This window comes from Periplaneta americana, chromosome 2 (assembly GCF_040183065.1).
Source record: "Periplaneta americana isolate PAMFEO1 chromosome 2, P.americana_PAMFEO1_priV1, whole genome shotgun sequence".
Lineage (NCBI taxonomy): Eukaryota > Metazoa > Arthropoda > Insecta > Blattodea > Blattidae > Periplaneta > Periplaneta americana.
The window spans coordinates 153,769,876-153,793,222 of record NC_091118.1 but is presented as its reverse complement, the minus strand read 5'-3'; the positions used below and the strand labels follow the sequence as shown (position 1 = coordinate 153,793,222).

Here is a 23,347-nt window from a genome sequence, read left to right as displayed (position 1 = left end):
CTCTGCCCTGCAGTATCATGAACTGAATATCTGGATGAGAAATGAAACTTGAAGTCTGTTCAAATTCGTTATTGTGTTCATTACTGGTTACTGTTTATACTGAATGCGAATAAGATACGAATAATAAATGTAAGTCTTGCATTTCATCTTTACAAATAAAAAGAAAGAGTGAAAGAAAGGAAGAGATGAAAGGCAGGAGGCAGAGATAGAAAGAGGAGGAGATTAGGTAGGCCTAATTTATTTACGACTGTGACCCCACTTAAAGAGTAGACACTATTCAGAGATAATGACGTGGCGAAAGGGGAGTAATGCTGAATAGGCAATGACTGAAAAGATCGAATTTCTAGGAGAAAAGCAGTGAATTTGTATGAGATACGTTACACATTACATTATATTATATTGAAGCTGTTACACTGAAATGTTTCACCATTTTTTTCTTTTTGGATTTAATTGAAGGGTTCAGAACCATAGTGGGCCAAGCGCCATTTATTAAAAATGGAGAAAGCAAGGGTTCAAATTAAGTTAATAGTACAGTTTAATCATTTAGTTTTAATGTGCATACTTTATATTACTTGTTACATGTTTCATTGATTGCTATTCACTTAATTTTAACTCTTGTTTTCTCCGTTTTTAATATATGGCGCTTGGCCCACTATAGCTCTGAACCCTTCAATTATAGCAGCGCCTACGAAACTTAGAATTTCTTTTATTAATTTATTATTATTTCTTTTTACGAAATTGTCTCTGGAATTTGCTTAGTGACTAACGCTATACCTTGTCTGTGTTTCACAACAGCTTATTATTCACTTCATATTATTATATTATACATTATAGGCCTACATTATTATATAAATATACGTTATTAAAATATTATCATAAAAGTCGTCTGGCATATAAAGAAGAACACAACCCCACTGGAATAAATCATAGCCAGAGTTACGGGCCAAGGTCATACAACTCTATTTTGATAATAAATCCTGATATAGGTTATTTGGAGTTTAGGGGAGAGTTGGGTACTATCGGACATCGGGTAATATCGGACAGTGATGTTTCTTTCATCTACCACCAGATGGTAGTACCGAAGTGACATGGTTACGTTACGTTTCTGTATGCGACATATGAACACTGCTACTACCATCAGGTGATAGATGAAAGAAACATCCCTGTACTACCATCTGGTGGTAGATGAAATAAACATCATTGTCCGATATTACCCGATGTCCGATACTAGCCAACTCCCCCCTAATACACAATGCTAATGTGTGATGTTAAAAGATACCTATATGCCTTTACCAATGAAATTTTAAATGCTTTAGTTTACCCTGGATGCACTTCAATCAATTTTTTGGAAATGTCACTTACGTACACCCCTTTGCTTCTAGCCGCCTCAATTACACAGAGTATTCAGAGATCATGAAACAAATATCCAGCGATAAGGGAGCAACCATGAAATAATATTAACTAGTCTTGAGAGGTTCAGACAAATGTCTTTTTCTTGTATGACTAAATATTTTGACAATCTGGAAGAAAATATATGCCAATAATTCATGGGAGGAAATTTTATATTCCTAGCCTATAGGTTTTGTTCGCTTCATGACAAAAATGCCTTTCCTTCACTCGAGTTATTTTATTTGTTATTAATTATATTTAATGTAAATTAATGAAGCGTTGCAATAATTAAAAGCATCCTATGAATGTCGGATTGAAGTTGGTGCCAAGAAGAAAGTATAGGCCTAGATGTGGTAGCTAAGTTGTACAGAGACATCATTTTATTTTTATTTCAATTTTTATTGTACCTGAGTTTTTTAATGTACTTCACTCCCATCCCTTCTACCAATGAAATTCAACCGTCCTCCACACAGATTCAAGGCCGCATATGCAGTCATAGTAGCCTTACGGTCATAGTAAACAGTACGTTCAAAAAATGTTCGCGTTTTCCAGTGACGAAAGAGCTTTCAATATTGCATCATTTTCCATTTGCCTACGTCGCATCCCGGTTTCCCCCACCTGCTTCTATTCGCCTCTCTGTAAATGCTAGTGGCGGGCTGTCTTAGCTCTTTTCTGGGAACATTAATTTCTGTTAGGAATTGGACGTCTACGTAATATTATACCAATTCAATTGTTTAAAATAACTTAAATAAAAGGGCCTCGCTAAGTAATTAACTGTCACGTGATTTTCCCCCTTTCTACGACGCTGCGACGTAACCACTTGGACGGACAGTAGATAGCATGTCTGAGTAATTTTATCTCTTCGGATCGGGCAGAAGTGAAGATTGAATTTACAGTACGTAAGGTCTCTTATAGAGTAGGTACAAAATTATTTCAACATGAGTTACTGATACGAAGTACGAACTTGGTAATTGGAATTACGTACAATAGTCTATAGTGCGATAATATGCACATTAGAACTGAAGCCTGTATCGAAATGAACGGCCACCATTTTCAAAAATGTGTTTAAATATCCATATCATGATTATTTTTCAATTTAACTTAATTCGCTATAGTATACGCTAATGTGTTGTAGACAGTATAATGTGCACTGCATAATGAATACGTCCGCATGGAAAGCTCAGTTCGTGAGTAAAAACACTCATTGTCAATACTATACCGTATTTTGATTAAACAAAAACCTAATGAAAATTATCAAACTCAAAATCGCGATATTTCCCAGTTTACGTAAATGGATGAACTACTTTTCTTTCCTCCTATACCTAATAAACTTATTTGTTTGTATTTTACGCCAGTATCATCGAACTCCAGTCGTGGAAGGGGGTAGCAAACGGTGTTTCCGGTTCTTAATCGTTGATCCAAAATTATAGCCAGGTTAATATTAGAAATGTTAGTAAAAATAAAATGATGTCCCTGCACTATGGAATGAAAAAGTCTCCGAAAATTCTAAAAATTAAGCTCGAAAGGTAATGATTCACTTAAATTTTAAAAAAAAGTCTAGTAGTTATCCATTATTCCATTCTGGCTAAGTATTTAAGCATAGAGGAATGGTGATTTATAATAATAACAAAAAAGAAACATAAAATTACTCCGAGAATGTTTTCGCCATAACCACTTTGTCTACCATGAATCTTACATAATTTGCAAGGGAATCGAACACCGCTCCTTTTGGTGAGTAGCGTTCGCCCGACTTGACTTAGCTTCGGATCATACATGTGTAAAAAGTCGGTCTTGCCTTATGGAATACGTTAAAAGTGCCCAAGTGTTGGTGAAACTAATCGTCACCGTCTGTGTACAGACGTACCTGGCCATTACACTAACTAGGCTTGACGTTCACGTTTCATTTTCTTGCCATGTGGTTCGAATTTTGAAATACGTTTCTCCGTGGTCTGAAAGAAACAGGAACGCGAGTGTAGAACAAGGAGTTCGTACGACTCCAAAAAGGAAAAAAAGGGAGTGAGTGTGAGAGAGAGAGAGAGAGAGGTCCATGCCCCAATACAGTGGCTACTCCAGTCATTATCTGGAGTTCCCCTAGCAAGAAACACCCTCTTCCTCTCTTTTGCCTTTTTTCCCTTCCTCCTCCCCCTTAACCGCGCTCTTTGGTTAACCCGGCAAACCTGATGGCGGAAGCGTGGGCCTTACAGGCATTCCATCCAAAGCTGAGAACGAGGGAAAAAATATACTGAACTGCATTTTCTGCAAAACTTGAATCATTTCCCGATAATTTCCGATGGGCACGATGCCACAATTTTTTAAACTTCACTCTATTTTCTTATCGTGCAAATATGGCAACCGGGAAACACAAAGGTAGATTTTTGGCCAAACTGTGAAAGTTTTTCGGATCACATTCAGTATCTTGGGAACAGATATTTATTCACGGACGTGAATTGAGTAGAGAGTAGAAATAAGAATTCAAACAAAGGGATGAGAAAAATTAGGAGGCGAAATGCAGTGGGATAAAATGACAAACAACTAGACTAGAAGCAAGATGGGAGGGAACGAACTGAGAATAAAAAAGAAAGCCCATATAGAGGACTGGGAAAGAAAGATACTAGGAAGACAAGTATAGAAGAAAAATGGGAATAAAGAGCAACAGAAAGAGAGAAATACAGTAAAGACACAGTCTAGTATATACAGTCACGAAGCTCAATACGTAGTAAATATGCATCCATAGATAGTTGCTAACCACTAGAATCGCTAATATCGCCTCATTGCAGACAATGCGAAATAGTACCGGCACAATCTTTTGTTCCTAGCACCCTCACAACTCAAGCTTCGTTACTGTATATACAAGACTGTGGTAAAGATAAACAAAGAGTAGTGGATCGTTGAGTTCAAATTAGAGAACAAAGCCGAAAAAATATATTCCTTAAGTGCATTTATACAGAGTGGAAGTGAAATAACCCTGCAGATTTTCAAAGCGAATAGCTGATGTTGTATTTAACATAGAAATCTAATACCGATTAGTAGAAACTTCATAGTTTTCTCAGAAGAAATGTTTTTTCCGAAGTGTTTAACACCCTCTTTATTCAGTAACTATTGCGAATCGAATCATAATTTTTGTCCATAACGTTAGAAAATCTATTAAAGAATAACTTATTCCTCCGACGAATTTCAATAGCGTGGACGATTTTTGTGTAAATTTAATTTAAAAACTACTAATTTGAAGCTACTAACAGATGCGACCAGCTTGCGACATTGGAGCCAGAAACGGAGATGGGAGATAGTTCACTAAGGCTTGAGTTCGTTGACCCGTAACATCTGTATTAAGAGAAGAAAGAGGGGTGTGTTGCCAGACTGCTGAAACTTCCAACTCAATTTTATAATTAACTGTGCATTTAATCACAAAACGTAATATGGGTTTTCTATTCATTTATGTGTACCCTACTGTTTCAATCAATTTACAGAAATGTTTCTCTTCCATCCTGTATTTACTAAGAAAATATTAAATAACTTAACATAATTATACATTAACATGAACTTATTGGTTCTGTATGAAATAGATGAATAAAGCAGTGAATCAATATGTAATGCATGCAGTGCGATATTTCAACAAGGGACCTAATTTGGAACTTAAATTCTTAGACGTAGCCTATGGAAATAAACCAAGGTTGAAATACAATTATTGCTGGTGTGGAACACATAAAGAAAAGGAAAAATGTTGTAAGAAACAATAAGTTTTTGAAGTAAAATACAGGTAAAAAGGTCAAATGGGAAGAAAGAAGAAGAAAATTGACAAAGAAGAAGCAGCAGAGTGTGTGTGTATGATGCTAGGGAATTCTGAGAACATCAACTTTAAATTACGTCAAATTGTAATAGTAAATTTATGCAAAAATTGTATTTTAGCAAATACTAAATATATCAACGATATCTTGGTATCAATTTGAAGCCCGAGATGTTCCCTAGTGCCAAACGATAAACGATTTATGTTTTGAAAAAGAATTATTGGTTTTTTGGAATTTTGAAATTGGAATGCCGAGGTAAAATTGATTAGGTCTATACTCACATAAATTAATTTTATAGAACAATCTGTACTTCGTGTAAGTGAAATTCATTGTTGTCAGGCATTAATAAATTCTATCAGCTACAAAACATTAAAGGAAGTTTGACATTATACGAGTATTAAATAAATTAGAAGACATTGTGTTTCGTGCATAGATGCAAATTTATAAACAAAGAAAATTGTTACATACATATATAGGCGTAATTTATAATAATTTAAAAAATGTTCATAGTAAAATTCACTTACGACATCTCACCCGTTCACACAGCCTTCTTCATGACTGAATCTTTTAACAAAAAGGGCATTGCAGTTTTCCCACAGTCCCTCTATTCTCCAGATCTATGTCCGTGTAACTTCATTCCTTTTCCCAAAACTAAATTCCAACTCAAAGTCGACAATTTGGAATTGAAAATAACATCCAAAAGATTGTGACCTATCAGCTGAACAGAATTCCAGTTGAAGACCTCCAGCACTGCTACCGGGAATGGAAATAATGACTTCGGAGTTGTGTGACTTCCCAACAGAACTACTTTGAGGAGGATAATGTTGATTTTACCTTTGTTTTTCTGGCTGATATGTACATCTACTATAATAAGACAGTACATCTCATATTACGATGTGTTACAGGAAGAAGAATATTGTTTGTATACATCTGAAGCCTGATAAATACATGCAATTAAGGGGAAAATGAAATGGCCACCCTATCTCATTATCTCCTGGCTTTGTTGCCTCATGAGTGATGCCTTATTGGTGTTACTTATGAGGTTCAGACCTGTCTTCGGACAGTTGACTAAACAAGAATAATGTTGATTTGTAAGTTCCCATAACAAAATATACAGTATCAGTTTCATTACATTTCCGACATGTTTTATATTCAAAGCTTTCGTTCAAATAAAATACAGGGTGTAACGAAAAAGTAGGTAATACTTCAGTTATGGATTCCTCATATGTAGGCCTACAGAAGAAAAGATGGTTACAGCATGGGTCTGAAAATGGTTTCTGTGTAAGGCTAGCAAGTATAATCATAATGCCCCCCAGTACGTTTGTTTGCTGGAATTATTATGATATATTCTGTTTAATTTCCTTAGATGAAGCTCGTCGTCTTATAGAAATCAGAACATAGGCCTACTCCCAAATTACTGGCAGGCTTTTTATTGTCTGACAGCCTTGCAGAATCCGCTGACGGAGAGTTCCTTCATTATCCACAGGAGTCGAATACACAAACGATTTTAAGTTCCAACATAGAAAGAAGAGCAATGAGTTGAAAACTGGTGAACGTGGAGGCCAAGCATGTTCGGATCTCGATGAGACGACGAGCTCCAGTCTGTATTCAGGCAAGAGTTCGAAATTTTGAACAGTTCATCTAAGGAAATGTAAACAGAATGCATCATAATAATTCCATCAAACAAACGCAGGTTACTGGAGTCAACTATGACCATACTTGCAAGCCACACTCAGAAACCAAGCACTTCCGAACCCGTGCTGTTATAAGCTTAATGATTTTTCCTTCTACGCATAGGAGGAATCCATACCTGAAGATTTTCTCATTTTTCTCTTTACATCCTGTAGATATTGTCCTTCAAATCCGATGCCAAATAATAATCATCATCATCACGTCGCCAAAATTATGATCTTCTTCTTCTAGAATCGGTGAAACTACAGCAATAAAAATTTTAATACTCCAAGAACACTTGTTTAAACATTTGATTCGGAGCCATCGGAATAGTCTATGAAATCAGATGATATATTTATGATGATGATTATGATAATAGTTCAATATTGATGCAATGATGTAAGGTTTCTCAACGTGTCTTTGCCACAGATTCCAGCTGGACACTGGTTTTTGAACCCCAGTCTCCTACGTTCAAAACCGACGTTCTAATCCTTTATCTAACGGCGCGCCATGTAATTATACATTTTATTATACACATTTTGTTTTAATATTTTATACCTGAAGGGTATGTAATCTATTTCGTGACATTACCGGAATTATCTGGCAGTCCCTGATCTTGCCCACTCCGCTTAAGGGTATTAATTTCATTACTCACAAAGCGTATGATAATCTAAAGCGAAGAAGAAGAAAAAAAGTGTCCCCTATAAAAATCGTAACATATTGTACAGACACGTGCGTAAATTACGGAGAGAAATGTAGTACTTGTTCACCGTGATTAACTCCAAGTCACGGTTATTTCACTATAATACCATCTAATTCCATTTGAGCAGCAATCGATTATATTCTCGACATGTTAATATCGACTCTGTGTATAACTCGATAGGTGTTGCTGAAGCATTCTCTCGTAAATTACTAACCATCAGCATACATATTTATCCAAGCGGCGGTTTAAGATAACAGAGAGATGATTTCGCGCTCCACTGATGGGAGAGATGCTATTTACAATGCCCCCGGTAACATCGCCGACTTGGCAATGCGCGGCCATGTGTGTCGTTCATATACGAGCAATGGCGGCGAGTCTGCCAAGTGCCGCACTACACTGCCTAATATCACTGTAAATGACATAGTGCCTAATCTCTTCACAAAGTAAGAATTCGTTCCCAATTATTATTTCTAAATAAGAATATCGAATGCAAGGAGAGTGATACATTTTTAGATCACCATATGAATAAAGGCAGGACTTGACTGATGTCTACTTTTTTCAACACAATCCTCTTCTAACTCAATACAGTGACACAATCCAACTAAGCATTTTACTTAAGAGAAGATGTAAGGTGAATTCATTCATTCATAGTGTTCTGCCCAAGAGTAGGTCTTTCACTGCAAATCCAGCGTTCTCTAATCTTTCTTATTTTCTCTTAGTGTCCGTATACGATCCATGTATCTTAATGTTGTCTATCATCTGATATCTTCTTCTGTGCCGAACTTTACTTCCTTTCACCATTCATTCCAGCGCACCCTTCAGTAAGGCAGTTTTTTGTTAGCCAGTCACCATTCAATTTCTTTTCATCTTCCTGATCAATTCGAGCATTATTATTCGTTCTTCATTCACCCTTTCTATGTAAGGCGAAAATGATCAAATTTCAATTTTTTCTTTTATAATTTTTATTTTATTCTCTGACTAGCTGTACCCGTGCGCTCCGCTGCACTTGTTAGAAATAAATATAAAGTAATTACATAATTAAAATAGGACATCTGGTCCTGGATAAATGGATAGAAGGATAAATGGTTTAATGTGTCATTTAATTTAAATTGTATTTAAATAATTAAAATGCGATCATTTTGGTCCAGAGACTACTCATTTAGTGCAATGATAATTCCTTTAACATGTTTCTTAGGCTAATTCTTATTACATGCAAATAATTAAAATATGATTATTTGGTTCAGAGAACATCCTTTTTTGGTGCAATTTGGTCCCATAAAAAATTTTCTTGGAATGAAACGCATCGGAAATCAGTTTTAAAGAAACTTTTGTTATGTAACATTTTTCATAAAAATCAATAATAAGCGAGATATTTCGGTTCATTTAATTCAGGCCCCCTTATAACCCCCCTTTTAAATAAAGTATTTTGAATGAAATATAGCCTAAAATCTAAGTTACAACGAACTTAATTTATATTCCAATTTTCATCGAAATCCGTTCAGCCATTATCGCGTGAAAAGGTAACAAACATCCAGACAGACAGACAGACAGACAGACAGACAGACAGACATACAAACAAAAATAAAAAAAAGCGATTTTCGGTTTCAGGAAATACATATTAACACCAATTATTTTTTGAAAATCGAAAATTACCAGAAAAATTTTGGCTACAGATTTATTATTAGTAGGCCTAATAGATGTTTAAATATTAGGCTGCCAAATTTTTATTTCGAAATTCCATCGGGAAGTGCTCCAAAATAATTATTAAATATGGTGTCACATTACTCTTTTTCATCATCATCACCATCATCATCATCATCATCATCATCATCATCATCATCATCATCATCATCATCACAATCTATATCTGCAGCCTACAGACAATGATCGGGTCTCCAGGGTTCGTTTCGAGACTCAATTCTGGTCAAACCATCTTCTTTCCACTTCGTCTTTCCGAGGTTCAAACTCGTCTCTCCGTTAGAGATTGCAACTATTCTAGCATAATAGTTAGCGTTGAACTATATATTCTTCTTTTTGAATGATTTTAAAATTCCTAGCGGAGCATGTTCGAAATCAAATTTTTGGTTTTTACATCTTGCACTAGCTGCACGAACGAAGCAACTTCGTAACGAGGAGTCAAAGCGACAACAGAAATTGTACTGATATTCGACAAACTTCCGTGTCCAATGCAGAAATTACAATTATTTATTTATTATTACAATTACAATAAATTATTACTAGGGGGCGGATGTTGATGACCTAAAATCGAATTAAAATGATCAATAAAATGTCCTTAAAATAATGAAAAAACGACAAAATTAAAAGAAAATGACATTTAAATGTTATTCACCGTACTCGCACCAGAACGTCTTGAAAATTAGTCACCTTGTTTCAATGACTGCTCTGCAAATGTCAGAGAGAGGAGCCAACTTCCTGGAATTTGACTAAGATAAAGGAAAAGAGAATGCAACAAAATGAAAATATTAAGGGAAAACTATATATTTTAATGAGGGTTTACAATGTGTTTCAATCGGGGTGGTCCATGTCAATGCCTTCATTTTCCATCTTCTTCTCCTTCCGGTCTTCATTGTTGTTACCAGACCTTCCAGATGGTGAGTGTAAGTGAAAAAAAAACAAATTGTGGGCGCAGAGTGCAAACTTGCAATCTTTGTGTTAAAAATACTGTCTAGTGTAGTACATCCCATCCGAATCATATTGGGGACACAACGTTCTATTATCCACTGGCCTTCTATGCTCGAGGTTGTGGGTTCGATCCCGGCCCAGGTCGATGGCAATGAAGTGTGTTTAAATGCGACAGACTCATGTCAGTAGATTTACTGGCATGTAAAAGAACTCCTGCGGGAAAAAAAAATTCGGCACATCCGGCGACGCTGATAAAACCTCTGCAGTTGCGAGTGTCGCTAAATAAACCATAATTTATTTATTTATTCTATTATCCAGGAAACGGTGAAAGTTCCCCCTAGTCCAAACATAAATTCTAAAGACGCCCCTGTACCAACAAAAAAACAGTAGCTGTGAAAGCCCTCACTTAAACTAAGCTGTTATCAAGCATTTCATATTATTTCCGTTGTGTGAGGTGAAGCCTTCAGTGAAATGAGGGATGGACTTAAGAGTTTTTTCAAAACTATAAAACTCAAACTTCACTGTTATTCAGTAGATAATTACTAGTAGGGCCTACTACTGATCTGTTTGTTTAGAAAAAAATTAACAGGCCTATATGTAAAGAAGAAACTAAAATGCATTCAAAATTATCTGAGAGTTCTTCAAAATATTAAAAATGACCAAGAAATGCCGGAAAAAATGTAAACAATGACCTATTAGTTCAAAAATGTCCAAAAAGTGCAAAAAAAAAGTAATATAAGAAATTAATTTTTTATGTTGATATTAACATACTGTAGAAAGGATTTCTGTATTAATAGGCATCATCCTAATATGAAAAATAAGAAGATGACTTTTCATCAACATCCGCCCCCTAATTATTACAATAAGGAAACCACAAAAGTGCATATTAAATGAAACAGAAACAAAGATACATTAAAAACTATTATATACATAAAACAGAAACACAACCTACAAACGTGGTTTCAGCATAGCGACAAAACTGCGCCTTAACTTCTCCTCATACCACAGCCGGCCTTCGGCAGATATTCATTTGGTAATAACAGCACAATTGTGGAATGATATTTGAAATATTTTACTTATGAATCACGGCATTTTGGGGCATTATTATTGTGCAGGATTTCAGTATGTTTACTAATTGTATTATGGAAGCTTGTATCGTATGAGAAGGGAGAGGCAGTTGGCACATACCACATACCAGCAGCACCGCTAACACCCCCACTGAAAACTTAGCACGTCTCATTAATTAACCCCGCAGCAGCAAAGCTGCAATGTCCGTCTGTCTGCCTGTCTGTCCGTCTGTAGGGCGTAGCTTTGCCAGTCCACCCTCACTACCCAACAGAGTCGGGGAAGGGAAAGAGGGGGGTAACGGAAATTAAAAGTGATAACTCAAGCATTTTGAGCGCCCAAGCAGATAAGTTTCCGCAACCTACTCACCCTACAACACCGCCGTCCTCCCTTCAGCCACCCACTGCCGTCAGCGGACTCATCCTACAACCCTTGTGTTGCACTTCATTAGTGAATTAACTTTATTTTACATGTTTTAGCGTTTATTTTAACAGCACAGTGTTTATAATACAAATGATATGGTTATTCCAAACTACACCTAAGTGTTTTTGATTATTTCCCTTGTCATCAATGTTGTTAACCAATTTCTACTGTAATATGGAGGAAGACATGAAATGTATTACGTCGACGGATGAATGAAAGTTTCACGATATATCCCGGCTTCAAGAATATAGATCTAGATTATAACTCTGTTAGATGAAAACACAGTTTATTCTATGCTTTAGTTCATATTAATTCTAAACAGCATAGGTTTTCAAAACTGCTAAGTACATTATGGATATAATTTACACCGTATTATACTACGGAGAATATAAGTCCTCTGATTGAGGTTCTGGCTGATACAGTATGTAGTCTATATCTATTATCAGGCATTACATCTCACTTGACGATATGTGTCAGAGGAAGAACAATGTTTGTATGCATCTGAAGTCTGACCAGTGTAATTAGTAGCTAGTCGGTAATGTGTGCAATGGAGGGGGAAAGGAACTGGCCACCCTATCCCATTATCTCCTGGCCTATTGCTTCAGAAACGGTGCCTTCTCGGTATCACTTGTGAGGTTCAGACCTGTCTTCGGATAGTTGACTAAACAACGGATTATTCATTCATTCATTCATTCATTCATTCATTCATTCATTCATTCATTCATTCATTCATTCATTCATTCATTTATTATATTCCATAGATCTTACATGAGCAATGAAGCTTTAAGATGTGGAACAAGTCAAAATTGTATAGTATTGCAATTACAATTTTTACAATATTTTACAATTTTTACAGTTTTACAATTTAGTAATTTTCTACAATGATGAGGTGAGGTCCGAGGATTCGCCAAAAGATTACCCGGCATTTGCCTTTTGGTTGGGGAAAACCTCGGAAAAACCCAACCAGGTAATCAAATCAAAAGGGTGAAATGAAGTGATGCCGAGGACTAGCAATTTATTGAATACTTCCTACCATTGTAGCCTGTTTACTGAGACAAAGTATAAAATAACAAGGAATAGGCCTACAATTCCATATGCCTATACGTACGTACTTACAATTAATGTCCAACAATTTTTGCTAGAAATGGAACGTAACAATACAAGTCAATTTATCTTTAAAAATTTTAACTAAAAATTACAAATACATTAACTAAAATATTTGACAAATGATAAAAAGTTCTCAAAAATAACATTAAAATAAAATAAATTTAAATGTTATTACAATGATTCTTATAAATTTTGAGTATACTCCTTATGCTAACAGAGCTAGACTATAGTTTTCAGGTTCTGAAGGTCTAGGAGGAAATGTTTCCAAATCTTGACCAGGTATTTCGCTACAGTACCCCTACCTCCAACTAACATGCCGTAAATATGAATCCGTTTGAGGTTATATTTTTGAAGACAATACTTCATTGAAGGCGCATATATTATATTATATTATATTATATTATATTATATTATATTATATTATATTTTATGCTCGACCATGCCGAAATGTAGTAATTATACACCTGGTAGCAGTCCTTTAATGCATGCCATTAAAGTGCACCTATTCATTAAAGTTCAGGTTTTCGATTATTCTCGGATATGCAATCGAAAGACAACTAGGGAAATGTCACGGAAGCTGGAAATCCAATGCTGTCGCAGAAGGTTATGTTCTGTTACTATAATAATTAGCGTTAATTGTAAATAATATTCAAATCAATTCAATTTGTCATCTCGTTTTTCAATTCTAAATCAATTTCCAGGTTATATCAAGGTCAATGATATTCATGCCTCGGAAAAAATCAATACTTTTGCGTCTACGTACATCTCGCAATTCAGGTCAGTTCCGTTCGTCACTTACATAATCGTAACATGAAAACTTATGTATAATTTCAAGTTATAAATATGGCCGAGCATAAAAAGTCGTATGAAACTTGCCTATAATGGTAATTAAGATGCTCGTATGAAAATTATGAAACTCGCTTGCGCTCGTTTCATAAACAAACATACTTGCGTCTTAATTACTACCATTATAGGCTCTTGAATAATGTACTAATATAATATAATATAATATTATATTATATTATATTATATTATATTATATTATATTATATTATATTATTTTATATTATAAACACGAGCTTCTCCCAGGAAGTCAAAAGGAGGATAGCAATGGCCAAAGAAGCTTTTAATAGAAAAAGAGGCAACTTCTGCGGACCTCTGGAGAAGGAACTAAAGAAAAGATTAGTGAAGTGCTTTGTATGGAGTGTGACATTTTATGGGCAGAAAGATGGACATTACGACGAAGTGAAGAGAAGCGAATAGAAGCATTTGAAATGTGGATATGGAGAAGAATGGAACGTGTGCAGTGGACAGAGAGAATAAGTAATGAAGCCGTGTTGGAAAGAGTGGATGAAGAAACAATGATGATCAGGAAGAGGAAAAGGAATTGGTTGGATCACTGGCTGAGACGAAACTTCCTTCCGAATGATGCAATGGAAGGAATGGTGAACGAGAGAAGAGTTCGGGGAAGATGATAATATCAGATGATAGACGACATTAAGATATATTAAGATATATAGATCATACGCGGAAACAAAGAGAAAGGAAAAAATAGGAAAAATTGGAGAAAGTTGGATATGCAGTAGAAGACCTACCCTTGGGCAGAATACTATTAATGAATAAAATATATTATATTATATTATATTATATTATATTATATTATATTATATTATATTATATTATATTATATTATATTATATTATATTATATTACATTAGGCCTGTATTATATTATACTATATTATATGTAATTGAATTGAAGAATTGAAACAGGAGCAATAATACAATTTAAACTGTACACAAAAGTAGTCATATGATTCACTGACAAAATGGATAGAAAGAGAATACCAAGACATCGCTCAATGCTACCGTGAGGAAATAAATCGCTAAGAGGAACACTTAAAGGATTAGGAGATCATAACAGGCTACAGGGCGTAATACTGGAAAGGAAGATAAAGTTGATACATTATAGGGTCTGTTGTATTGAAGCGGAGTTGACTCTGTTGATAAAGAGCCAGGCTGCGGACTGTGAGATTTCGGGATCAAGGCCAGATGGAGACGAGATTTTTCATCTCGTCAAAATTTCAGGGCTCACTCATTTTCCAATAAAAATGTGTAGACTACTGGATCTTTCTCGAGGGCTAAAGAAAGCAGAATATGGTGCTTCCATACCAACTCCTTTCAGTTCTAAAGTTAAGAAAGAATAGGAGTTCTACCTCCCTGTTCTCTGTGCGCCTCAATGACGTGTACAGCAGTGGCAAAAAAAAAAACCGGACCGACCCTTGTAGCTGATTTGAGAGTCTTGTTCACTCCAGAGCGAGATAGATTGGTAACTAAGACTTTAGTGGTTCGAATCCTGGCTGGAAAGTAAACTTTTTTTTTTTGTTCCTTAGTGCTTCATTTAGTGATAGTGCTTCATTTAATTTAGGATATTCCCTATTATTATTATTATTATTATTATTATTATTATTATTATTATTATTATTATTATTATTACTATTATAAATTATTGTTAGTATTAATTATTGGTATTATTATTAAGTGTATTTTTAATTAACAAGTTTATTATTGTCATTATTGAGTGTAATTAGTTACTACTGCCACCGGGTATATACCCATTGCAGTGTGAATAAATACATACAAATGTATTCCCTATACTTTTCGATTGTAGCGATATTTTACTACTTAATTAACTTATTATTCCCAGAACATGAATTTTACCAGCAATCGAAAAGTATTGGGAATAAATTTGAATAAGGAACAAAAAAAAGATTCCTTCCCAGGCAGGATTCGAACCACGAAAGTCTTAGGGCGCTATTCATAGACATTTCGTTAGCCCCGCTACGAGCGTGCTAAACTAGCCCCGACTTTGCCAGAGGAGGGACGAATTATTCATATCGCTAACATTGGTTTATGAATATGAAAACGTTAGTTTCGCTGATCATCCACCGTAAGCCCGTGCTAAAAATGTCTATGAATACGGCCCTTTCTTACCAGTCTATAGTGCTCTGGAGTGAACAAGGCTCTGAAATCAACTACAAGGGTCGGTCCGGTTTTTTTGCCACTACTGTACACGGACATCTTTGCCTCATAACTTTTTATTTAACTTTTTATCAGTAGCGGCCCGCGGTTACAAATGTTGGCAGTTCTGCATGAAAAATAGTGTATTTAGTAAACGCATGTTGTTTATTGCATCTATATCGAATAACGCGTATAATTACAGCCCCGTCTCGAAGTTGACTGTGCACCCGAAACTGTACTCCAACCATCCGTGCGCTACACCTCTCCCACTTGGTACAACTAGTCACGTAGTGGAGATGTGCCCCACATGCTTTTCTAGTTTTTTAAGTCAAATTAACTAAATCCTTCACTCCGGTGTTTGTCCATGTATTTTCTCCTCTAAACAGAATACACGGGTGGGGAACAAAGCGTTTTCATGAGCGCAGCAAAAAACCGATCGTTTCCATTACACATTTCGGTATTAAAATGACTAGTAGGCTATATGATTTCCTCGACTTTTTCCAGAAATTTCAATATTTAAATTTTGTGTAGGACGTCCTAATTTCTTAAGTTAACATGCAATTTCTCTTTTAATTTCGAAAAGAGTTGGTCGATTAGGTTTTCATTTCATTCATTTTTAACATAAAATATTTTCTTAGACACACTGACTAATCACATCACACCACCCACAGTACTATAACACACTGAAACTGTAATGATATACAGTAGTCCAGAAGCCTATGTGTTCTAACGCAGGTCATAAAGAGATGAGAGTGTTGACGGTTCTTTTGTATATTCTTCGGAGAGAGCTGCTTCGGTTGCAGCTCTATGCAGTCTTATGGGACGGTGAAGAAAACCAGTTTTCTGCTGCCGATTACCCTACGTTGAGCTTCAGGAACTGCCGATCACAGATCCGAAAAGTACACTACAGCTAAAATTCTCGAGCAGCTCAAGGCTGCAGAGTAAAATCTCGTATCGAAGGAGAATGAATTGGAAAAATAAATGAAACAATGAACTAGATTACATAAAAGCACGTTTTACATTTTTAATTTTTCAGGTCTATTTAGATGGCAGCTCTGCAGTTCTTATTGTAGAGCCGCCTCTGCTTTTTATAGAATTTTCCTGTCTTTTCTTTCTACCAATCGCTCCTCTGTTACTTATTTCTAGCTAAATTGATGTCTTGCTAACGCCACTTGTACAAACTCTCGCCATGGATCCGTCTAAAAAACGTATTAAAACAGACCAATGATCTTTGTCTATCTCGGGAGTAAAAGGTGGTGTAACAAAATCAACTTCTGCTTCCCAAGTTGTGAATGCATGACAGCTCTACATTTCTGCTCTCTATGGGTCTCAGTGACATTTTATAAGGATAGTTTTAGGTCTTAGCACAATGTAGACCCATAAACTTAACCGTAAATTAACGTTGACATGAGAGCTAGGAAACGCAATTAAATTTAATCATTCATGTACGTTAATGCAAACATAACTGAATTAATATAAGTTTACAGGCCTCTCCACGTCTGGTTTACGACCGAACGGAGAGTTCAGCCAATCATAAGACAGGAGTGACGAAGTAAGAAGCATGAGAATCGAACCGAACCACAAGATAATGTATTTTCTTATGTGTTTTCCGTCGTTGAAGGTGTAAAAAAACCGAACAGCAATGTAGCCTACAATTTGCGTACAATATCAGAATTTTCTTTCATACTAGCCTACATATACCTTATTTTATTTCAAGGAGTGCAGTTCGGTGTTCAAATAAGCCACCGAACTGCACTCCTTGAAATAAAATAAGGTATAACAGAGAAGTGAAACAGAATGTACAGACCCAGAACAAAATTTGGGAACATACTGCGCATGCCCAATAAGATACTGGGCTTGCGCAGTATGTTATGACTGGAACTTGGAAAATTCCTTCTTTTGGATCTCAACAACATTACAGAACTAATTTCTGCTCATAATCGATTCCATTAATCGATGACACCGTTCAAGAAATATTAGTCCATGTCTGGGCGCTAATAACTCAGTTGAGTCACTACAGACTACCCCCTCAACTCCCCACTTCACCTTCCTCGACTGAGGTAATTATGTTTCGGACTCATACAAGTATACAAGAAGACAAGCATTGGTGAGTGACGGATTGTATAAGGTAGGCATCATAGCTTCCGGCTCTTGCTGGTCGCGATCCCTAAAATCCACCACTGATGCACAGTGTTTTACTGTGTCTATGTTTGTAAAGCGATGTAAGCGGAAAGGATTTGGGTGGGAGTGTCTCCTTTCCTTTTTTCTTCCCCTTTATGCCCAGGGCTGTAGCTTATTAGTCTGTTATTTAATACGGAAACGTTTTTCTTCCGGAATGCTCAATGCTTCTAGTTTATGTTACTGTTTACATAAAAATAAATTATTTTCTTTATGTTTGTTTGCAATATAAATGTAGCTTTATATAATTTTACCTTATGGTTCTCTTCTTTACAGAATTGTCTTTTCTTACTATAGAAAGCGAAAAAAGTGGTTTTTGACATTAAGTTTATCTATGAACAGCGATTTCTACTGAACTATGTCTTAGTATTGGGTAGATAAACCCACACGAGAGACGATTAAGGCAATAGTTATGCAAAGAGAAATTAATTACGTACAACACATACATGCAAATACATAACTTATTATAATAATTTCCTATAGAATGGGTTACAAAGGAAAAATGGAAAGGGATTGTGCGAGAAAACTAACATAGGAATAAAAGTAGCCATGAGAACAAGAAATCTGGAGTCAGATCAATGGACGGATAGAGAGGAATGGCGGTCTATGTCCGGAAGACGGCAACTATTATTGTGACGCCGGCTATATACAATTATCTCTACTTTTAGTTGCAAATTTATTGCAGTCTCCTCCCGGCCAAGATGCCAAATAATACAGGAAGTGGAAGAGACGGCTTTGTTGCTGAATAGTTTCCCTGGCTATAATCGCAATTATGGCAAGGAGTGAACCAATGAAATAAGACATAGGGGAGAGTTGGGTAGTATCGGACATCGGGTAATATCGGACAGTGAGTTTCTTTCATCTACCACCAGATGATAGTACCTGAATGACACGGTTACGTTTCTGTGATGTCGCATACAGAAACGTAACCATGTCATTCAGGTACTACGATCTGGTGGTAGATGAAAGAAACGCACTGTCCGAAATTACCCGATGTCCGATACTACCCAACTCTCCCCTAATATAGGTCTATTTTGATATTATCACTTTTAAAAAGTCGATTTTAAACTAGAAAAATTCTATAAACTAATACAAAACACTTACGCTATATAAACTACTGAAAAAGTATTAGGCCTATATATATTCATTTAAACCGTCAAATATCTATATTTTGAGATTATAATTAATTATTTCAGAAACCAAAGTTCAAGTCCATGTAATATGTTGAATGATTTAATCTAATTGTGTCCTTAATGAATTTTTTTTTTTTTTTTTTTTTTTTTTTTTTTTTTTTTTTTTTTTTTTTTTTGCTGATAAATAATGCCGCTTTTGCTCTCAAAAGTTAAACCGGTTTAGATTTTGCATAACGCCTTTAACTCTTCAGCATTTGTTGGGATCCGTAGCTACGTGGTCAGAGATACACGACGAAGTCTTTGGTAAAGGATGGAGAGGGCCCATGATATACAATCAGCGTAATGGCATGGCACGGAGTTTGAGTTCACTGCTCTAATGTCATTAATCTCAGGTAAAATTAAAGAATATTTTGGGCACGCTTATTTGCTATTCCCTTGTGTTACATGATATTCGCATTACTATAAAAACTGCCAGATGACTAATATTAAAAAAATATATATCTAAGTTTAGATCTATTTATGTCTCGTGACGAGAATATTGTACGAAATCGAAATATAAAAATTGGAAATTTATCTTTTGAAGAGGTGGAGAAGTTCCAATATCTTGGAGCAACAGTAACAAGTATAAATGATACTCGGGAGGAAATTAAACACAGAATAAATATGAGAAATGCCTGTTATTATTCGGTTGAGAAGCATTTATCATCCAGTTTGTTGTCAAAAAATCTGAAAGTTAGAATTTATAAAACAGTTATATTACCGGTTGTTCTTTATGGTTGTGAAACTTGGACTCTCACTTTGAGAGAGGAACATAGGTTAATAGTGTTTGGGAATAAGGTGCTTAGGAAAGTATTTGGGGCTAAGAGGGATGAAGTTACAGGATAATGAAGAAAGTTACACAACACAGAACTGCATGCTTTGTATTCTTCACCTGACATAATTAGGAACATTAAATCCAGACGTTTGCGATGGGCAGGGCATTTAGCACGTATGGTCGAATCCAGAAATGCATATAGAGTGTTAAGGCTGGTTCACAATAAACCGGAAACGGAAACGACAACAAAAACGAGAACGGAAATAATGTTAAAATGAATGTATTTAAATGTGAGCATTCACACTAGTTAATTGTGAATACTCACATTTAAATGCATTTATTTTAACAATATTTCCGTTCTCGTTCTCATTGTCGTTTTTGTTCCCGGTTTATTGTGAACCAGTCTTTAGTTGGGAGGCCGAGACGTAGATGGGAAGATAATATTAAAATGGATTTGAGGGAGGTGGGATATGATGATAGAGTCTGGATTAATCTTGCTCAGGATAGGGACCAATGGCGGGCTTATGTGAGGGCGGCAATGAACCTCCGGGTTCCTTAAAAGCCAGTAAGTAAGTAAGTTATATCTAGATCTATAAATTTAATAGCAATAGGCTATCATTCACAGCATGAAAGATAAAGCTGCAGGTGCTTATTGGGCAGGACATGGAGCATCTCTAAGTATTTCAGCCCGTGAAGGCTTTTTGTGCACCCGTGATTGAATGAATTGCATGCTGATTATTCCTTCTAGAAAAGCCCGCTCCACTATTCCCCCTACCAGGTATTCCTCTTCAGCCATAAAATCCACGTACAATATAGGCTACCTATCTCTGTTGATAGTCTACAGGATCTCATAGATCTACCTAGGTTTTTTTAAATTCCGTCCAGAAAAAAATTAACATCTTGAAGGGTGTGCGCTCCGACGGTCTTTTTCAGATCTCTGAGTCGATTAGTATCCACCATTACTGCCATCTAACAATCTCTGAATAAACTACGAGGAATATCTACTACGACGGACGACTGATTCGACACGGTATAAACACAAGTTGTGTCCTATTTTTGGAGACGGAAATAATAATGCAAGCGGAATTGTGTAGAGTGCTGTTGTTGGTATTATTCCGTTATAGCCGAGATTTAAATTCGAACTATCAGTTGTTATAAATTAAAACTTATTTAAGCCAGAGCTATTCGTCTGAGATACTGAGCCGATTATTCGTAACATGAAAAAAGAATTTTATTTTTGCAAAAGGCATGAAAAGTATCAACTACTACTGTGGTTCATTTCTAAGACATAGGCCCAGTTTCTTCAACCTTTGTTAAAATGCACCTAACATAGCGTTAATTCATTGTAAGTTAAAAGTATGAATTGCTGTTAAAAATATTGCATTTCTTCAACTTTACATTTCACATTTTAACATTCTGTTTGTTAACTCTCTGTTAGGACCAGAGATTCTAGAGTTTAACCATAACCTACTGTATAACAAGTATAAGCTCACTTCTGTTTTCTGGACTCTGACAATTGAGATTCTCGCTTGTTTCCGTTGTTTGATTCAAAGAGGATAGAAGTCTCTTCTCTCAGGTTTGATTTCTGCTTCTTTCCTCGTCTGTATCACAGTAACATGGAGCGGCGTATTGGTATTGCTGTTATGAAATGGAAAACACTGGAACAAAAAGAAATCGTGAGACTGATTTCTTTTGGGTTCGAAAGAAACCTTCTGCTGGAAATTATTTCGCAGTATAAACCAATTAATGTGAATAAACAAACAAACGGATCTAAGTTAAAAGCGAAAAGTGAGGCTTGGCAGAAAACTGCCTATACCTGTGTATGAACTTCTGCTCTGTCAAATCACAGAAATCATCCGCTCTATTTATGTATTCATGGATATCATTTTCTAAATAATCCAGATTTATAAGTTCACCATCTAACGCACCAGCCATATTGGATACTTCTATGTTAATAGAGAGTTAAATGATTTAACTGCATGAAATTGGGCAGTTAAATTAACATAGGTTTTAACAGTCTGTTAGTACTAACAGTAGTTGAAGAAATGTTTCAACTGTTAAGTTTACAGTTAAAATGGAATAACACACTGTTATAATTTAACAATGGTTGAAGAAACCGGGCCTTACTGTGTTGTGCTAACTCGACATCGCAGAAGCCCCTCCACTCCTTCGTCTAAAAATGGTAACGTGCTGAAAGCAGGGCTCTTGGAGGGCTGTAAGTGCCGTAGAAAGACGAAAGGCTGTAGTCTGTAAGATATGGTTGTGTTGCGTGCACGTACGTATTACGAATACTGATATGATGAAACGAACGGCATAGCGAGGCTGCGAATGCTTAATTGAGGAAGCAATCTTAACTTGTAGCCGACCTACATCTGCGTCGGCTCCCTCTGAAGTCCGTCGCTATTGTTTCGAGACAAAGTAGTATATTCCTAATTTGATCTGATGACGCTGAGATAACACAGGACGTTTCATTGTATAGAAATGGGTCTCCACTCCATGGACCGCAGGCATATACAAGGAAGTGAATGCGAAATAAAAAAGCAATGCACTTGGTCTTCATATTAAGCAATTTACACGTGATCAAAATAATTACAGATACAATTGGATGGGCAATTTAAAGCGCACGGCGTCTCGAAGTCATTATGCATTACAGATCAAGAGGACTTCGGCATTTGGGAATACCCTTAAACACTGAAGTCGATACCAGCACATTAATCTAACAAAATGTATGAAATTAATTTTTATTTATTTATTTAACCAGCTAGCTAGCTAGTGAGTAAAAATTAAATTTATAAAACAAAGTGTTTCTAGCCACTACCGTAAGAGCCAGGCTCGTGTACGGTGTGGTCTTAGCCAATAATATAACATAAAATTTACAAGGACTATTTCGTTTATATGACATCATTCCATTTTCGACCAGTGAAGTGTAATGAAATTTTGAATTCCAACCAATCACAGACTTTGCAATAATTTTTGCAGCTAGATTTATCGCTATCAATTTATCGCAAGGTCGTTCTTTTGTTTAGTCGTTGTCGCCAACTGTTTCCCCGTGAATTGATGATCATGAATACATTAAGATGCAACTACACGGTTAAACTTTTCTTTCAACTTTAAAGCAATGAATGCAAGATTGATATTTAATATTAATTAATATATTTACCCAGTGAAGACGACGTTCAGAACGGCGCACCATGTAGACACAAAATCTTCAAGCACCTTAATTGAACGTACCTTTTAAACTTGATTCTTTCAATATTCTTCCCAGATTGCACGCATACGCGATTGGAATATTGAACTGTGTAGATGCAGCTTTAGTTCCGTAACACACTACAACGAGAATGCGTTTGTCGAGCTATAAAAAATGCTTTGGTGTAGAACTGATTGTAGCGGTCGAAATAAGACACAGCTGACTTTGG

The 23,347-nt window shown here is 35.9% G+C and overlaps 1 long non-coding RNA gene across 1 annotated transcript in view; it reads right to left on the bottom strand.

The window, feature by feature from the left end:
- LOC138695312 (uncharacterized) overlaps positions 1-23,347 on the bottom strand; it is a 582,002-nt gene that overhangs the window by 81,900 nt on the left and 476,755 nt on the right. The gene's annotated exons all lie outside the window — the stretch shown is intronic.